The sequence below is a fragment of the Carcharodon carcharias genome, chromosome 23 (genome assembly GCF_017639515.1).
Source record: "Carcharodon carcharias isolate sCarCar2 chromosome 23, sCarCar2.pri, whole genome shotgun sequence".
NCBI lineage: Eukaryota > Metazoa > Chordata > Chondrichthyes > Lamniformes > Lamnidae > Carcharodon > Carcharodon carcharias.
The window spans coordinates 16,389,253-16,404,098 of record NC_054489.1 but is presented as its reverse complement, the minus strand read 5'-3'; the positions used below and the strand labels follow the sequence as shown (position 1 = coordinate 16,404,098).

General features: G+C 43.1%; 1 protein-coding gene across 2 annotated transcripts in view; it reads left to right on the top strand.

Annotated features, from left to right (window-relative positions):
• The first annotated feature begins 225 nt into the window (after positions 1-225).
• The window catches only part of LOC121269039 (ras-related protein Rab-5C), a 35,526-nt gene continuing 20,905 nt past the window's right edge, over positions 226-14,846 (top strand). For both annotated transcript variants that reach the window (XM_041173434.1, XM_041173435.1), the window contains exon 1: positions 226-393. The gene's annotated coding sequence lies outside the window, so the exon portion shown is untranslated. The remainder of the gene's footprint in view (positions 394-14,846) is intronic.

Sequence of the window (14,846 nt, the reverse complement as noted above, 5' to 3'; positions counted from 1 at the left end):
CCCGAAATGCTCGAGCGCCGCTCCGATTGGCTCGTCTCCGACCAGGCGCGGCCGCGCCATTGGCGGCCGGGGCCTCACCCGACCTCGCGTGGTGTCCGCCTCTCCCCGTCGCTGATCGGCGGTGGGTGACGTCAATCAAGGAGGAGCCGAATGTTTCCGCTCCCCCCCCCCCCCACCTCACCCCTCCCGGCTGTTGTCTGCGCATGTCCGGAAGCGGGGAATGGGCGGGTCGGAGATGTGAAAGCGGAAGTGGAGGCCGAGGCTTGGGCCTGGCGTTTTTTTTAACCTGAAGTGAAGTGAAGTGAAGTGAAGTGAGTGGGGGGTGGGAAGTGAAGTCAAGAGTTGGAGGGAAGGAATATTGGCCGCTTCGCTTCGGACCCGCATTCCCGCCGAGTGAGTATCTGCTGTTGCGGCCGGTCGGTGGACCGGCGGGCGGGGGGCGGGGGGGGGGAGGTGAAAGTTGGGGCTGTTGAATCCACCTGAGGTAATTTTCATCGGTGTGTCCGCTACCAGAGTCGGGCCAAGTTTAAGTGGGCAGCCGAATTGGGCATTTCCACCCTGTAAACCTCGGTGAAATCTAATCCCCACCTCACTGAGAACTTCAACAGGGAGAATTAAACCCTCACTGATGGAGGAGAACTTTTAAAATCGACATCCCAGGGAGGGAGGGAGGTTAGGTTCAACTTATTGGGGAGCTTTTAAATGGTACATTGTCCCCCATTTATGTTTTGTTTCTTTTTTTTAAAATTTGACTTTGGAGCAGTTAAAACTTGATTTTTTTTTTAAAAGGTTGCTGCATAACAACATAATGAGTGAATCATGTACTGAGTCAGCTACTTAAAAAAGAGTTTGTTGCGAAACAAATCCGGGGCATAGTGCAAAGCTTTTAGTTGCATGTTGACTTTTTTTCTTGATGCAATTCGAAATACTCAGCCTTGTTTTAATTCAACTACTGATTAGCCTTCCACCCTCCCTTCCCCTTTTCTTACTGTTGTCTTTGATGTGCTAAATACATTAATCCCAGCCCACTCTTGGGATTGTGCTTTTAATGTTGTGTGAATTTAAACTTGCCTTTTTTAATGTGTGCACACTTTAAAGACAGTCATCACCAATACTGTTGTCACTTGGATTAGCAAATTACCTTTTTGCCAGTATTTTTTATACAGATTGGTAAATTGCTCTGAAGCCATTGTCTTGAAAGGGAACTGCTACAGAGCAGTATGTATCTTGTGTATACACTTCATTGGTATCAGCTGTTTTACAAGGATGAAGTTGCTGAGTTGAAGTTATTTATAAGAACTTATTAAGATGAGGAATGGAATACTTTAGATGCTGGGGTAGGGGAGAAGCTGTCTGATTTTTAAATAGAACAGTACAGATGTGTTACCACATGATGCAAAGTTTAAAAATGTAGAATGAATGGTCTTTATGGTGATGTTTTGCAGTGTTTGTATCTGTAGAGATCCTCCTTGAACTGTATTTTGCAAACCTGTGTTGGGTCCATTAGTGTGTAATTCCAGAAAGTGTCCCCTTCAGTTGTAGAATTATACATTTCTCCATTTTCAGGGTATTTGCACTTGTGTAGTCCATTCTGAGTGAACCACAATTCCCTTCCCACTCTGCAAAATGAAACAAAAACAAGGAAATACAAACTCTGCATTCTGTAAGTATTGCATGAGTAAATTGGGTCCAAGAGTGATGGTTAAAGTTATATTGAAAATACTGAAGTCCATTGCTCTAGTTGTCAGTTATTCGCTGTTGAATAGTCCTAGAAATATTGGAAGAGAGCACAGTAACTGGCAATAGTTAAACATTCCATTTACCCCTGTAATTTGTACAGTTGGATATCCAGATCTGCAAAGATCCCACAGATGCCAGTGAATTTCTTTAAGACCTAAAAATGTGTTCCAATGTCAAATGATTGAGTGATTCAGGTTTTAGCAGCTTTTAACCCTTTCAATGTAATACTGTACCTGTTTCTCTGCATTAGGACTAAACAACAAAAATCAGGTTCTATGGAGCTAGTGTGTTCCTTAGCATCTCTTTATTTGCAAAATGTGTTTGAAAATTGTAGCAGGAAGGTCAGCCTCTAGTCTGGAATGAATAAGTAGCCATCATAATGAGGGTTCAAAATTGCTAAGTTTGTGACTGCAAGTGTCAACTGTTCTAATCCAAATTGTGGGACATGAGAAAGTGCTAACTTTGTGGGTGGGGAATTAAAACAGAACCTAGTGGACATTTTCAAGGATAGGAAGCTTTTCAGTCAACTTGTCAAGGTAGTAACCTTGTTTTGTAGAGTGCAGGAAGGGATAATATTCAGACTGATAAATAGAAATTCTTTCATCAACTAGCCTTAACATGTTGATTAGGCTCTTCACTCAGCTCTGGATACAGGTCACCAAGTCCAGTTTTCTTTTAAAAACCTGTTTTCCTGTCTTTTTGATTTAAGGTGTTTGCAATGGCTGCATTTGAGAATGGTGCCAGGGATGAGAGTTATGAAGAGCGATTACAAAAATTGAGATTGCCCTGCTTGGAGACAGTTAAGGAGAGTTTCAGTAGAGATGTTCAAAATTGAGGGGTATTGATGATAAATTGGTTGCACTGGCAGGAGGGTCAGTAACCAGATGACACCAATTTAAGTAATTGGCAAAAGAACCGAAGAGCTAAAGGATTATTTTTCTCACAGTGCATTATGATTTGGAATGCACTGTCCGAAAGGATGGTGAAAGCAGATTTGGTAGTATCTGATTTGGATATGTACTTGAAAGGCAAAGATTTGCAGAACTATGGATAAAGAGAGGGAGTAATTGGATAACTCTTTGAAAGAGCTGGTATCAACATGATAGGCTGAACGGCCACTTGTGATTCTATAGTTACAAATATTGCTTTTTCACTTGCTGAAGTTGAATTAGCAATCCAGGGTTGATGTTGTCCCTGCCCCCATCCCCTTTTACCTCCACTTTATTAAAGGGAACAGAGAATGAATCTAAAGTGCTTCCCTTTATTTTAACTTGTGTGTTGGATACTTGTAATTGTTGCTTAACTATAAAGTGGTAGTGATTGTGCTAGTAGGTGTACATAGCTCACATGCTACTTTTTAGAAACCTGCATGTGATATATATCAATCAGAATAGGGGTGGCAGGGGGTGAAATTCCAAAAACCAAGAACAGAAGAAAAAGTACACCCTCTCTGTTTCTCTATCTCTAGATTTAAGCAGTACTGCAATATCATTCTAATGGAAATGTGAGCCATTCAAAAAATGTTCAACAGAAAAATATTTATATTTGTAACTAAATTTTTTCGTGTTACTGTTGTATTAGTGCTAAGCATGTAACTATATTTTTTTGCATCTGTTAACTTTGCCCTCAGTGCAAACCTAATTGTGAAGTATCTTCTATTGAATGTTCCCAAGAAAGGGAAAATGTTACAGGTGCAGACGCACAATTTATTGGTGTTGAAAATTAGCTGAATGATGTCAGAATACTGAGGAGGGGTGAGAGGGGAAAAAATCTACCTTTTTAAATTACCATTGGAGTATAACTTTTTTGATTCTTGGGTTTTTCCTCTGGCCCATACCATATTCCTATTAAGAGCCCATTTGTAGACATTTTAATTTTACTTCCATCACAAGATCTATAGTTGTATAAACTTGCCCTTTTTATTCTGACATGTCTTGAAAGACCATTTCCTTTATGGAACAAGGTTTTATGTGGATTGCAAGGGGCTATCTTTGAATTTTCAGTTTTAACGTCAATTAATTGGTCTTGCATCATGGAGCTCCCCTCAAGTTTGCACATAATATCTTTGCTTTCATCATGGATTTTCTCTTGAATCAAGCTTAGTCTGAGGATAAACCCCAAGTTTTCTGCACTTTACATCTGGGATGTGAAACTTACTGGAAAGATTTCATTGGATTGCTCCGGATATTAGTGCAATTTTATTCCTATGCTGCTCTACTTATGATTTTTGTTGGGTGTTGTCTTTCTTGCTGAAATTAAGCTAGATTTACCTGATAAATGAGACTTTCTTTAATATAACTCCCATGTCATACCAGGAAGTGGAAATAGTGAGCATGTCCCAGATATAGCTTAAGGGCAGGGAGGAATGTGATTCTTGTTTAACCGATTTGCCTAATTTTTTTATACATTCCATGACCTGATCTAACTTGATTTCAAAGATGTAGCAACATGTCTTATTTTGGGGCATTGTTTATGACTCTTGCCTCAAGTATATGTGGATTGGTTTTGAATGGAAAACTTAAAATTTGCTTAGTCAGAAATAATGTGCAATTCCATTGAGTGATCACACGTTCTATAAACTTAAACGGATGAAAGTTTTCAGTATTCCCTGCAATGTTTGTTACAGAACTTCCATTTTAAAGGTGAATGCTATCGTTTATACTCTAACAAATATTATGCAGAAAACATAGATTTCACCTCTTACCACACCCCCACCTCCCTTACATACTTGATGTGGAAGATGTTTGGGTGTGGAGCAGGCGTCCTTTCAGATACACATATCAACGCTTCCAGACACAGCACGGAAAGAGTGAAGCTCCATATGCTAATATGCTTCAGATGTAATCTGAGTGGAGTTCCCTATTGTATAATTTTTTTCTTTTCCCATGGCCTGTCAAGTGAAATTGTCATTTGTGACCAACTTTGTACAGTGGAACCTAAACCCACTTGTGGGAAGGCAACAGCTATTAGACTGACAACTTGTGTTTCCTATCAGTGTGGGCTAGATTTAAGTCAGAGTCCAGAGAGCTGAGGCCCTTTTTTTTAGCCCATTTCTTTGAAAACTCCATAATTTTTTTAATGCCGGAAGGTATTGAATCATAGTGAAGTAAATATCGCTATGATCCTCCAGTGCCTTGCATAAGTGGTCTTCCTTAATAATTGAGCGTAGGTGATGCACACAGTTGGGTGGGTATCATAGCGCAGCAGTATCCTGTTCATAGGTGCACTCTACAGGAGGAGTAACTGGATTACAATGGTAAGTGGAACCCCAGCTCTAACTTCGTCCCCATCCTGGGGGCTCTGTGGTCAATTGTATAAACTGTTAACAGCACAGATTAGAAACAGTTAATGTTCAGAATTTTTTTCTTTTCCCCCATCTTATTTTATTTTCTCCTAAATACTAATACTGCTGTTTAAATATTCACATTGTAATCTGATTTCTATGAAATTGCAATATTTCAGCTGTAGATAATCCCCCTTTCAAGTCATCTTGTGAAAGGATGAGGTTGGTCACCATTTTACTCATGGTTTCTGTTGTGAACAAGAAACTGAAAGCCCTTAAGCTATAACTGAGTTGTATTGAGAATATCGGACTATCTGACATTGCCCTTCCCTTTTTTTAGTTTGATTATAAAACTTGAAGACTCTGACAAAGCTTGATACCAGAACCAGTTGTGTTCTACTCGAGCCACCCAGCTGTATAATATGATTTGAGTCTGTCAGAGGAGGTCAATTGAATGGTAGTCTTTCTGGGTTCAGTTTTTAATGGCAGTTATTTGCAGCTGTTATAAATGTTCTCTCTTCTCTCTCTCTATCTCTCTCTCTCTCTCTCCTTCCCCCCCCCCCCCCCCAAACCACCCACCAACCGAACCCTCAGCCAAAAAAACTTGGGTTTTTATAATTGAAAAATATTAAATATTGCTTTTTAAATGACTAGAATATGTTCCAACATAATGCAATCGACAATGGATCCTGTTACATATGTGGAGAAAATGCTCCAAATTTAATGGACTGGTTTGGTGGAATTATATTGCAACGGTTAGAGACAGGCATGTGATTGTGTAGTTCAGGTAGACAGTTGTTTGCAAATTGGATTTAACCATGAATGTCCTTCAGTGATGCAATGCAGTGTGATAGGTGATGGAGCAGAAAGCTGTTTCCAGAAGGTTGACTTTTGTCAAAAGTGCACAGTGGCATAACAGATCTCATTTTTGCAGTTAAGCTCATTTCATATTGGTGTGTTCAAGGGGGGGTTGCTTTGCCCCTACTTACCATTTCTGGAACTTGGGCCAAACGAACTGGTGTCTCATTAGTTCTCAGACTAGCTGGTGGAAATTTTTTTGGTGTTGCATCTTGCAAGAGGGACAAACTGTTTCAAATTATCCTTTTATTCTCTGGGTATGGGCAGTGCTGACAAGGTCATGTTTATTGCCCATCCCCAGTCACACTGAGCTGATGGTAATAAGAAGCAATGATTTGTGCACCTGAGACATCAAGTCCATTATGTATTGTGTAATCCAGGCTAGGTAGCTTCTCTTGCCTGAAACACATTAGTTTAATGACAATCTGGCCATTTTTGTAATGTCTTTGTTTTTTCTTTCCTACCATCCCACAGATTAGTAAAATTATTGATAACCAGTCTAAATTCATGGCCTTTGGTTTCGGACTGGCACCACAATTGCTACATTGCTCCAGTTGCTAGCTTGATCACTTTTGGCAGTGTGGAATGAAATTGCTGCCAGAAACTCAGGATGACCTTGTGATTCATTGTATTCTCATCAAAAAAGGAAATTGGAGATTAAAGAAGTGGTCAAGAATTTTAATGGTGGTTTAGTGGTGCAGCTCACTAGAACGCTAGTATTCTTTGCCATAAAGGAAGGAGTGCATGCATCTTCAGTTGTTAAGAATGATCAATCTTTAGTGTAACAATAATATCAGAGGTGTTCATTTCTTTGTGCATTGAAAACTTTAGAGTGGCCTTGTGCCATGTTTCTGCATTGTCCAACAGTTGGTTTGAGGGCAGCATCAGTTTTGAATGGGTGCCTCAACCGCTTCGATTGTGGATGCTGTAGGAGGGAAATTGTACTAAATGAGCAAATTACTGAGTATTTCTTGCATTATTGTGGAAATTCTTGCTATGAACATGTTTGAAAGGTGTTCAGTTTAGGGAAGTTGACTACAGCCATTGCAGGTTCTTGCTGGTTATAAAGGATCAATGGAGGCATAAAACTGATTCTGGTTTACTTGTAACATGATACATATTACAGGTAGCCAAATGGAAAAATAGGAAGTTTTGCGGAAAAAATTTGGTTGTAAACTCATTTCATTCTCCTCAATGCAATAGGCCCCACTTTGTGAATGTTTTGAGCGTAGCTTATTTTAGAATGACATTGCTGAGACCAGAAGTTCACCGCCTAAGGATAGATCTAACTACTGCTGTGGCTGCTTTGAATTGATGTGCCAGAAGCTAGCATATGTACTGTGAAACCCAGTGTTTGAGAGACTTTGGGCAAGTGTGTGCGATCTGTTGTCTGCACTGACTTTAGTTTCAAAATCTATTTGCAGCAGTCCCTAATTGTAAGGAAAACTAAAACAATTTGCCTGTTAACTCGTTCAATTTATGTTGATTTTGGTTTGATATGTGAAAATTTAAAAATTTTGGCCATAGGTTTCCTCCATTGGGGTTGTTTGGTAAGTTCTGTTCTTTTTGGTTATTGGTCTCCAAGGGATCATGATACATTCAAAAATATAAACACCAAAGTCAGGAAAAGTCCAGCTGGTCCATTTAAACCTGTCCTCATATAACTCCTGTACACTCTGCTCCCCACCCCACAGCCATTTAGGGAACTTAGAAGGAAAAGTGGGGAAAATCCCAAGATATTCTATAAGTATATTAATGGGAAGAGGATAACCAGGGAAAGGGTAGGGCCTAGGGTCGTTTTCGTTGGAGCAGAGAAGACTGAGGCGTGACCTGATCGATACGTGCAAGATTGAGGGGCGTGGATAGGGAGCAGCTGTTCCCCTTAATTGACGGGTCAGACACAAGTTCAAGGTGAGGGGCAGGAGGTTTAGGGGGAATGTGAGGAAAAACCTTTTTACCCAGAGGGTGGCGAAGGTCTAGAATGCACTGCCTGAAAGGGTGGTGGAGGTAGGTTGCCTCAGATCCTTTAAAAAGTACCTGGATGAGCACTTGGCACATCATAACATTCAAAGCTATGGGCCATACGCTGGTAAATGGAATTAGATAGGTCAGGTGTTTCTCATATGTTGATGCGGACTCAATGGGCCGAAGGGCCTCTTCTGCACTGACATTCTGTGATTCTGTTAGGGACCATGGGGGCAATCTATGGGTGGAGCCAGAGGACATCGGTAGAGTGTTGAATTCACCCAAGAGAATGAGGATGAAGTTATCAAACTCTGAGAGAGAGACTGTGAGGTTCTTGAGCAAATTGATATAGGGAGTGACAGGTATTGGAGGTGTTGGCAGGCTTAAAAGTGGACAAATCTCCAGATCTGGATGATTTGTGTCCCAGACTGCTGGGGGAGGTAAGGGAGGAGATCGCAGGGGCTCTGACCCAAATTTTTAATTCCTCTCTGGCCATGGGGGAGGTGCTGGAGAACAGCTAATGTGGTTCCGCTATTTAAGAAGGGTTGTAGAGATAAGCCAGGGAACTACAGGCCAGTGAATCTCACGTCAGTGGCCGGGAAACTATTGGAGAACGTTCTTAAGGAGAGTATCTATTTCCACTTGGAGAGGCAAGGTTTGATCAGGGATAGTTCAGCATGGCTTTGTCAGAGGGAGGTCATGCCTAACAAATTTGATTGAATTTTTTGAGGAGGTGATCAGGTATGTAGATGAGAGTAGTGTAGTTGATGTAGTTTATATGGATTTCAGCAAAGCCTTTGATAAGGTCCCACATGGGAGACTTAAGAAGGCAAATGCACATGGGATACAGGGTAATTTGATAAGGTGGATTCAAATAGGGCTTAGTAGTAGGAGGCAGAGGGTGATGACAGGATGCTTTAGTGACTGGAAGCCAGTGTCCAGTGGCATACCACAGGGATCTGTGCTGGGTCCCCTATAATTCGGCTTTTAAATAAACGACATAGATGACTGTGTGGGTGGTGGGTTAGTCAGTTTGTGGATGACACAAAGATTGGCCGGATGGTTAACAGTGAGGTTGAGTGTCTTGGGCTACAGGACGATATAGACGGGATGGTCAAATGGGCAGATAAGTGGCAGATGGAATTTAACCCTGAAAAGTGAGAGGTGATACACTTTGGAAGGAGTAATTTGACAAGGAAGTATTCAATGAACAGCATGACACTAGGAAGGCCTGAGGAACAAATGGACCTTGGCGTGTGTGTCCATAGATATCTGAAGGCAGAGGGGCATGTCAGTGGGGTGGTGAAAAAGGCATATGGGACACTTGCCTTTAACAATTGAGGCATAGATTACAAAAGTAGGGAGGTCATGTTGGAGTTGTATAGAACCTTGGTGAGGCCATAGCTGGAGTACTGTGTGCAGCTCTGGTCACTACATTACAGGAAGGATGTGATTGCACTGGAGAGGATGCAGAGGAGATTCACCAGGATGTTGCCTGTGATGAAACATTTAAGTTTTGAAGAGAGGTTGGATAGACTTGGGTTGTTTTCATTGGAGCAGAGAAGACTGAGGAGCGACCTGATTGAGGGGCATGGACTGGGTGGATAGGGAGTAGCTGTTCCCCCTGGTTGAAGGGTCAGTCACGAGGGGACACAAGTTCAAGGTGAGGGACAGGAGGTTTAGGGGGGATGTGAGGAAAATCTTTTCACCCAGAGAGTGGCGACGGTCAGGAATGCGCTGCCTGGGAGGGTGGTGGAGGCGGGTTGACTCTCTTCCTTTTAAAAAAGTACCTGGATGAGCACTTGGCACGGCATAACATTCAAGGTTATGGGCCAAGTGCTGGTAAATGGGATTAGGTAGGTAGGTCAGGTGTTTCTCATGTGTCGGTGCAGACTTAAAGGGCCGAAGGGCCTCTTCTGCACTGTGATATTCTGTGATTCTGAAATTAGGCCAAACGCAGCATTCCCTCTTGGAAAATTACAAAACTTAATTAAAAGATGCTGAGGTTTATACTTCAGCCAAAATTTAGTAACCTACAACATGAAAAGTCAGTTCGGTAAGTGCCAGAAAGAGGTGGCATTAAGTTGAATGATTAGTGTCCGTAACTAACCTCTTTACTGTGGCCATATGGCATTCTAATATACAATATTATAGTGGTTAAAATGTGTAGACTTGTAGAATTTTACAGTACCTGGTTTTTGCAGATGATGGTTATATGCTTATGACTGTTGGCTAAGACATTTTTGCTGTTTCCCTGGGCAACTTCCTGTACAGTCGTTGGATAAAGTTTTGGCATCTGTGGAATATTGTAGTGGGAAACTGTTTAGTATTCTGGTCAGTGTTGTTTTCAAGTACTCTGTTGAAGGTTTCTAGATTTGACAGCTAGCGCTATTGATGCTGCAGTTAGTGCAATAAAGTATTTATATCAATTAAATCAGTATCATTATAAAAGCAAAAATTTGTGGATGCTGGAAATCCAAAACAAAAACAAAAATACCTGGAAACTCAGCAGGTCTGCCAGCATGTGCGGAGAGGAATATAGTTAACGTTTTGAGTCCATGTGACTCTTCAACAGAACTAAGGAAAAATAAAAGAGAGGTGAAATATAAGCTGGCTTAAGGGGGGGTGGGACAGGTAGAACTCGATAAAGGGCCAGTAAGATGGGTGGAGATTGCCAAAAGATGTCATAGACAAAAGGACAAAGAGGTGTTGACAGTGGTGATATTAGCTAAGAAATGTGCTAATGGTGACATTAAGGGTAGAAAGGATGAGCAAGGAGGTACAGATAGCCCTCGATGATTACTTCGGTGCTGCTTCATGCTCTCTTCGGGGGGACCTGGAAAAATTTATTAATTTTGCTTCCAATCTCCACCCCTCCATCATTTTCACATGGTCCATCTCTGGCACTTCCCTTCCCTTCCTTGACCTCTCTGTCTCAATTTCTGGTGATAAACTGTCCAACAATATCCATTACAAGCCTACCGACTCCCACAGCTACCTCGACTACATCTCCTCACACCCCACTTCCTGTAAGGACTTCATCCCATTCTCTCAGTTCCTTCGCCTCCGTCGCATCTGTTCTGATGATGCTACCTTCAAAAACAGTTCCTCTGATATGTCCTCCTTCTTCCTTAACCGAGGTTTTCCACCCACGTTAGTTGACAGGGCCCTCAACCGTGTCCAGCCCATCTCCCGCGCATCTGCCCTCACGCCTTCTCCCTCCCAGAAACATGATAGGGTCCCCTTGTCCTCACTTATCACACCACCAGCTTCCGCATTCAAGGAATCATCCTCTGCCATTTCTGCCAACTCCAGCATGATGCCACCACCAAACACATCTTCCCTTCACCCTCCCTGGTGGCATTCCATAGGGATCGTTCCCTCTGTGACACCCTGGTCCACTCCTCCATCACTCCCAACTCCTCAACCAACCCCCACCTACGGCACCTCCCCATGCAAACGCAAAATGTGCAACACCTGCCCCTTCACTTCCTCTCTCCTCACCGTCCAAGGGCCCAAACACTCCTTCCAAGTGAAGCAGCATTTCACTTGCATTTCCCCCAAATTAGTCTACTGCATTAGTTGCTCCCAATGCGGTTTCCTCTACATTGGAGAGACCAAACGCAGACTGGGCGACAACTTTGCAGAACACCTTCGGTCTGTCCGCAAGCATTACCCAGACCTCCTTGTCACTTGCCATTTTAACACTCCACCCTGCTCTCTTGCCCACATGTCTGTCCTTGGCTTGCTGCATTGTTCCAGTGAAGCTCAACACACATTGGAGGAACAGCACCTCATCTTCTGACTAGGCACTTTACAGCCTTCTTGCCTGAATATTGAGTTCAACAATTTTAGATCTTGAACTCCTTCCTCCATCCCCATCCCTTTTCTGTTTCTTCCCCCTCCCTTTTTTTTTCCAATAATTTATATAGATTTTTCTTTTACCCACCTATTTCCATTATTTTTAAATGTATTCCACCCATCACTTATTTTACCCCACCCCCACTAGAGCTACCTTGCTTGTCCTGCTCTCCACTCTTTATTAACACATTCTTTTAGATAATATCACCACCTTCAACACCTTTGTTCTTTTGTCTGTGGCATCTTTTGGTTATCTCCTATCACTGCTTGCTTGTCCCAACCTCCCCCTCGCCCCCAACCAGCTTATATTTCACCCCTTTCCTATTTCTACTTAGTTCTCTTGAAGGGTCATGAGGACTCGAAACGTCAACTTTGCTCTTCTCCGCCGATGCTGCCAGACCTGCTGAGTTTTTCCAGGTATTTCTGTTTTTGTTACAGATAGCCCTAGTTGGGGTGGGGTGGGGGGAAGGGTTCGAAATAGGCTAAAAATAGAGATAAAACAATGGATGGAAATTCATTTAAAAATAATGGAAATAGGTGGGAAAAGAAAATTCTATATAAATTATTGGAAAAAGGGGGTGGAGATGGAGGAGAGAGTTCATGATCTAAAGTTGTTGAGCTCAATATTCAGTCCGGAAGGCTGTAAAGTGCCTAGTTGGAAGATGAGATGCTGTTCCTCCAGTTTGCGTTGAGCTTCACTGGAATATTGCAGCAGGCCAAGGACAGACATGTGGGCATGAGAGCAGGGTGGTGTGTTGAAATGGCAAGTGACACGGAGGTCTGGGTAATGCTTGCGAACAGACCGAAGGTGTTCCGCAAAGTGGTCACCCAGTCTGCGTTTGGTCTCTCCAATGTAGAGGAAACCGCATTGGGAGCAACGAATGCAGTAGACTAAGTTGAGGGAAGTGTAAGTGAAATGCTGCTTCACATGAAATGAGTGTTTGGGCCCTTGGACGATGAGGAGGGGGGAAGTAAAGGGGCAGGTGTTGCATCTTTGGTTGCGTGGGAAGGTGCTGTGGGAAGGGGTTGAGGGGTAGGGGGTAATGGAGGAGTGGACCAGGGTGTCCTGGAGGGAATGATCCCTGCGGAATGCCGCCAGGGGATGAAGGGAAGATTTGTTTGGTAGTGGCATCATGCTGGAGTTGGTGGAAATGGTAGAGGATGATCCTTTGAATGCGGAGGCTGGTGGAGTGATAAGTGAGGACAAGGGAGACCCTATCATGGTTCTGGGAGGGAGAGGAAGGTGTGAGGGCGGATGTGCGGGAGATGGGCCAGACACGGTTCAGGGCCCTGTCAACCACCATGTGGAAAACCTTGGTTAAGGAAGAAGGAAGACACGTCATAGGAACTGTTTTTGAAAGTGGCATCATGAGAACAGATGTGACAGAGGCGAAGGAACTGAGAGAATGGGATGGAGTCCTTACAGGAAGCGGGGTGCAAGGAGCTGTAGTCGAGGTAGCTGTGGGAGTCGGTAGGCTTGTAATGAATATTGGTGGACAGTCTATCACCAGAAATTGAGACAGCGAGGTCAAGGAAGGTAAGGGAAGTGTCAGAGATGAACCATGTGACAGTGATGGAGGGGTGGAATTTGGAAGCAAAATTAATAAATTGTTCAAGGTCCAGACGAGAGCATGAAGCAGCACCGAAGCAGTCATCGATGTACCGGAGAAAGAGTTGTGGGAGGGGGCTGGAGTAGGACTAGAACAAGGAATGTTCCACATACCCCATAAAGAGACAGGCATAACTGGGACCCATGCAGTACCCATAGCCACACCGTTCATTTGGAGGAAGTGAGACAAGTTTAAGGAGAAATTGTGCAGTGAGAGAACAAGTTCAGCCAGACGGAGGAGAGTAGTGGTGGATGGGGATTGTTCAGGCCTCTGTTCGAGGAAGAAGCGGAGAGCCATCAGACCATCCCTATGGGGGATGTAAGTGTAGAGGGATTGAACATCCATGGTGAAGAGGAGGCGGTTGGGGTCAGGTAACTGGAAATTGTTGATATGATGTAGTGTGTCAGAGGAATAGCGGATGTTGGTGGGAAGACGAGGGGAGAGAGAATAGAGTCAAGATAGCAAGAAATGAGTTCCGTGGGGCAGGAACAGCCTGACTCGATCGGTCTGGACAGTCCGTTTGTGGATTTTGGGTAGGAGATAGCGGGCTGTCTGAGGTTGGGAAACCATGAGATTGGAAGCTGTGGAAGGAATATCTCCAGAGGAGATGAGGTCAGTGACAGTCCTAGAAACAATGGTTTGATGTTCTGTGGTGGGGTCATGATCCAGGGGGAGGTTGGAAGTGTCTGCGAGTTGACGCTCAGCCTCTGCGAGGTAGAGGTCAGTGTGCCAGACAACAACAGCACCACCCTTGTCAGCAGGTTTGATAATGTCAGGGTTGTACCTGAGAGAACGGAGTGCAGCAAGTTCAGAGAGAGACAAGTTAGAGTGGGTGAGAGGAGCAGAGAAATTGAGATGACTGATGTCACGCTGACAGTTCTCAATGAAAAGATCATTGGTAAAAAAAATCGGTATCATTGATCAGTTACAACCTCTTTTTTTAAGCCTCTTTAAGAAGCTGAATTTAAAATGAGATTTTTGGAAACCAGAAGTATTAAGGGATAAGGGCAAATGTGGTATTTTGGAGTTATGTCACAGATCAGCCATGATCTTTTGAATGGCAAAACAGACTCTAGCTAAATGGCCCAATCCTCCTCTTATGCCCCTGCGTACCTTTACCCTCAGCATTTAGTTTTTTTAACTGTTACTATTTAGCCAAAATACCACTTCTTAAAAGGATAATTCCACTTAAGATGATTTGATTTTGAATTTGTAATTGGTCTAGAATTGCAAAGAAAATAGTTTGAGCCACCAGTTTAACGCTTGACTTGTGTTTCCATGCTTTTGGACTACATGTCTTGGGATGTATCAATCCACCATTATAAGCAATCTATTGGCTATTATTTTCCTTGTCGGTTTTGGTCTGGTATAACCAGCACACTGATTTTAGAGAGATTTTGATGCACATTGGTTGTGTTAAATGGAAGTCATCTGACCTGGACACACTCACGTTGAGTGGTAGTTCTGTGCTGTGGCCTTACCTAACAGAGGCTGGTTATTTTTCCCCATGGGCCAGTTGAGAGGGCACA